The sequence below is a fragment of the Propithecus coquereli genome, unplaced genomic scaffold (genome assembly GCF_000956105.1).
Source record: "Propithecus coquereli isolate 6110/MARCELLA unplaced genomic scaffold, Pcoq_1.0 Scaffold340, whole genome shotgun sequence".
Classification (NCBI taxonomy): domain Eukaryota; kingdom Metazoa; phylum Chordata; class Mammalia; order Primates; family Indriidae; genus Propithecus; species Propithecus coquereli.
In genome coordinates this window covers 1,961,438-1,966,837 of record NW_012149064.1, presented here as the reverse complement: position 1 = coordinate 1,966,837, position 5,400 = coordinate 1,961,438, and positions in this window count along the sequence as shown.

Sequence of the window (5,400 nt, the reverse complement as noted above, 5' to 3'; positions counted from 1 at the left end):
AAATGTAAATAATATATGTACACACACATATATATATACACACATTAGTACACTTAAGTGTGCTACTGATTAATTGTCCAGATTCTTTCCTATTAATGTTAATATGTGCTTCCTTTCTTTGTTAAAAAGTACACATGAAGGTTTCTTATGAAACTGATTATTTCTAAATAGACATTTGGCTCCTTAACAATTTTTTGCTGCCAAAACCGTGGATTAAATTGGATTGATTTATTATAGGGAAAACAAACTTGTACAAATTATGTTCTTTTGTACATTTAATGAATTCTTTAATTTGTTATTGTGAAATATATTCATAGAAAAGTGAATAAATTATTAATAGTGACAATATAAGCATTCTTGGAAGCATCAAGGTTTATACATGGGCCTTGAACAATCCTCAAAGTCTCCTAATGGTCCCATCTCTGATGCATTTCTGTCTTGCCCCATAGATGACCACCATCCTGATTTTTTGGTTATTTTTCATACCTTTATCATCTATTATTTTTCAATAAGCAATGTTTTACTTTTGCTTCTTTGAACTTTCAATAAATGAATGTTAACTAAGTACCATTAAAAATCTCTTTTGGTGGTTTCTTTTTCACATGCTAATGTCTGAGACTGTGGACCATCCAATTTACTCACGCATACCAATGTTTATAGTATTTGGGCTTTTTCAGATTTTTTTGTTATATTGACAAATATTGCTCCTATCATTTTTGTACACGTCTCCAAGTGCAAATGCATAATAAATTCTCTAGACATTGAAGAAAAATTGCTGAACTGTAGTTCAGGGTCAAGTTCAATTTTACTGAAAATAGCAATGGTATATATCAACTCGCCCTATGTCCATCTGTGTAAAACTATTTGTTTACTATGTTAATTTACACTTGTGATTATTTAATTGACTAATTTTTGTCCTTATGGGTATGAAACGCAATCTACTTGATGTTTGATTTAGCTATTTCTACATTTATGGGATACGGACCTTTTTCATATATGATCTTGTTTTTGTAATGTATGTTATTTTCCAGTTTTTAAATTATGTGTTCACTTATTTTTACCACACCAATCTTTTCCTCTTTTTTATATATTTCAAAACTGTTCACTCATGGGGACAAACCAATATTTTCTTCCATTGCATTTATTGAATATAAATTTCTTCTACCTTGTTTATCTTTTAAATCCCTTAATTTTAATACTATTGAATTTTTCAAACTCTTCTTTTATGGCTTAGCCTTTTAAAATGTATTTTATAATCGTGGGCAAATTTACCATCAAACCATTGTGGACTTAAATGAAGTCCCTTCCAAATTTCAACTCAAATTGTTCTTCAAGATCAGCAAGGCCCAGAATACACTGTTACAGTTTTGTTCCAATGAGTTCTACTGGCAGTTTATCTTCTCAGTATATGTGCACGTGTGCTAAAAATTGGTAGGAAGCTGTTCTGAGGCTCATAAGTCCATGAATTTGTGGAGGTCTACTTTTTCATGCCTTCTTCCTAATGCCCGAGCTCTACTTATAAATAATTTCCTAACACCATAATTTGACAGAGAAGAAGGAAAAACTGAGTCTGTGATTAAATATTACACAAATAAGTTCTTCTTCACAAAATATTTTTATTCAGGCAGCTGGATCTGACGACTTTAAGTGGCCTGGAGTAATTCAGAATATGGCCAGCTGTATCACCTTAAACACTGAATGTCCACAGGCCTTCTGACCTGTCATGGTCGATGAAAGTGCTCCCGGTTCTCCAATGTGTTTTATTTATTAAAACATCATCCTGACTTGACACCATACTTAATGGATTGCTGAGAAATATGTTGGATAATAGAGAAGAGGAAAGACATTTTTCCATAAGTAATTGCCTTAAAATGGAAATATTTGTTTCATTTTTATAACATTTTTCTCATTTCTTCAAGTGCTATGAAGCCTGCCAATAGAAAGCAGTAAGATTTGGAAAATAGTGACAATATAGATATTATTTACATGTATTCATGGTGCTTTTTTATTAGGAAGTAATTATGGACAGGAACAATCTGAAGGCCAAATCATAGAATAAATGTTTGAAGACCACAGAATTTTATGTGAACTTCTTATGAAATGAGTATAGATCCTCAGTCTTCCTGTAAATATATGTGGGTTGTTTTAGGATTTAATAACCTTTGAAGATATGGCTGATAAATTTACCTGGGAGGAGTGGGCTTTTCTGGGACCCTCTCAAAAGAAACTCCATGGAGATGTGACGTTGCAAGCCTTCAGAAACCTGGCATTTATAGGTTCGGATGGTAACATTCCTTCACTTATTCAATTAGAGAATAATTGTTTCTTTTTTCTTTCTTTTTTTTTCAGCATATTGTGGGGGACAAATGTTTAGATTACATATATTGCCTCTGCTCCGCATCAGTCAGAGCTACAAGCATGTCCATCCCCCAGACACTGTGCACCGCACCCATTAGGTGTGAATATACCCATCCCCTTCTCCCCTATCTCACCTGCCAGACATCAATGAAAGTTACTACTATATGTGCCCATAAGTGGTGATCAATTAATACCAATTTGATAATGAGTACATGTGGTGCTTGTTTTTCCATTCTTGTGATACTTCACTTAGTAGAATGGGTTCCAGCTCTATCCAGGATAATATAAGAAGTGTTATATCACCATTGTTTTTTGTGGCTGAGTACTACTTCATATATCTATAGCAGTACTATATATATACACCACATTTTATTAATCCACTCATGTACTGATGGGTAGTTGGGTTGTATCGACATCTTTGCAATTGTGAATTGTGCTGCTATAAACATTAGAGTGCGGATATCTCTTTTATAGAGTGTCTTTTTTTTTCCTTTGAGTGCAGATGCCCAGTAATGGGATTGCTGGATCAAATAGTAGTTCTACTTTTAGCTCTTTGAGATATCTCCATACTTTCCATAGAGGTTGTACTAGTTTGCAGTCCCACCAGCAGTGTATGAGTGTTCCTATATTTCCATATCCATGCCAACATTTGTTGTTTTGGGACTTTTTGGTAAAATCCATTGTCATTGGAGTTAAGTGATATCTCATTGTGGTTTTGATTTGCATCTCCCTGATGATTAGAGATGTTGAGCATTTTTTCATATGTTTGTTGGCGATTAGTTGGTCTTCTTTTGAAAAGTTTCTGTTCATGTCCTTTGCCCACTTTTTAATGGGATTGTTTGATTTTTTTTCTTGCTGAATTTTCTGAGTTCTATATAGACTCAAGTTATCAGCCCTTTATCAGATGTGTAACATGTGAATATTTTCTCCCATTCTGTAGGTTGTCTGTTTGCTCTCGTGATAGTTTCCTTGGCTGTGCAAAAGCTTTTTAATTTAATCAGGTCCCATTTATTTATTTTCATTGTTGCTGTGATTGCCTTTGGGGTCGTCTTTATAAATTCTTTGCCTAGGCCAATATCTGAAGGAGTTTTTTCAACATTTTCTTCTAGAATTCTTATAGTTTCATGCCTTAGTTTTAAGTCTGTTATCCATTGTTAGTTGATTTTTGTAAGAGGTGAGAGGTGCAGACCCTGTTTCAGGCTTCTACATGTAGCTATCCAATTTTCCCAGCCCTATTTATTGAATAAGGATTCTTTTCTCCAGTGTATGTTTTTGTCTTCTTTGTCAATGATTAGATGGCTATATGAAGATGGTTTTATATCTGGGTTCTCAGTCCTGTTCCATTGGTCTATGTCTCTGTTCTTGTGCCAGTACCATGGTGTTTTAGTTACTAAAGCCTTGTAGTATAGCTTGAAGTCTGGTAAATTAATGCCTCCCAATTTGTTCTTTTTGCTTAAGATTGCTTTTGTTATATGGGGTCTTCTCTGGTTCCATATGAAGCATACAATTATTTTTTCTACATCTGCAAAAAATGATGTTGGTATTTTAATAGGGATTGCATTGAATCTGTAGATCACTTTGGGTAGTATAGACATTTTAACAATGTTGATTCTGCCTATCCATGAGCATGGCATGGTTTTCCACCTGTTTATGTCCTCTGCTACTTCCTTCCTCAGTATTTCATAATTCTTGCAGAAGTCTTTCATCTCCTTACTTAAATATATTCCTAGGTACTTTATTTTCTTTATTGCTATTGTGAAGGGTATTGAGTCTTTGATTTGGTTCTCAGTTTGACTGTTGTTGGTGTATATGAGTGTTACTGATTTCTGTACATTGATTTTATAACCTGAGACTTTGCTGAATTTGTATATCACTTCCAGTAATCTCATGGCAGAATCTTTGGGGTTCTCTAGATATAAGATCATATTGTCAGCAAAAAGTGATAATTTGACCTCTTCTACCTCCATTTGGATGCCCTTGATTTCCTTCTTTTGTCTAATTGCTCTGGCTAGAACTTACAACACTATGTTAAATATAAGTGGTGATAGAGGGCAACCTTGTCTGATTTCAGTTCTAAGGGAGCATGTTTTCAATTTTTCCCCATTCAATATGATTTTATCTGTGGGTTTGTCATTTATGGCTTTTATTATTTTGGGGTAAGTCCCATCTATGCCTATTGTGTTAAACGTTCTTATCATAAAGGGGTGCTGAATTTTGTCGAATGCTTTTTTTGTGTCTGTTCAAAGGGTTATATGGTCTTCGTTTTTACCTCGATTTATGTAGAGAATTACATTATAGATTTACATATGTCAAATTATTGCTGCATCTCTGGGATGAAGCCCACTTGGTCGTGATGGATTATTTTTTTTTGATAAGCACCTGAATTTGGTTTGATAGGATTTTATTGACAATTTTTTCATCTATATCCACAAGGGATATTGGTCTGTGGTTTTCATTTTTTGTTGGGTACTTTCCTTGCTTTGGTATCAGGGTGGTGTTGGCTTCATAAAACATGTTGGCTAGGATTCTTTCCTTCTTAATGTTGTGCAATAACTTCTGCAGGATAGACACCAATTCTTTTTTGTAGATCTGGAAAATTTCAGATGTATAACCATGTGGTACGTGACTTTTTTTTTTAGTAGGGTTTTTTTTTTTATTGCTGCTTCAATTTCAGTGCTTGATATTGTTCTGTTCAGGACTTCTACTTTTTGCTGATTGATCCTAGGGAGGTTGTACATTTCTAAGAATTTGTCCATTTCTTCCACGTTTTCAAGTTTATGTGCATAGAGATTTTTTTTATAGTATACAAGATGATATTTTGTATTTCTATGTTACCCATTGTAATTTCTCCTTTCTCATTCCTGATTGAGCTTATTATACTACTTTCTTTTCTGCTTCTGGTTAATCTAGCAAGAGGCATGTCTATTTTGTTTATTTTTTTTATTATTTTTTTTTTATTTCAGCAAATTATGGGTGTACATACGTTTAGGTTACGTGTGTTGCCCTTCTTGGCAATTTGTTGACTCTGATGGTTTTTGAGTT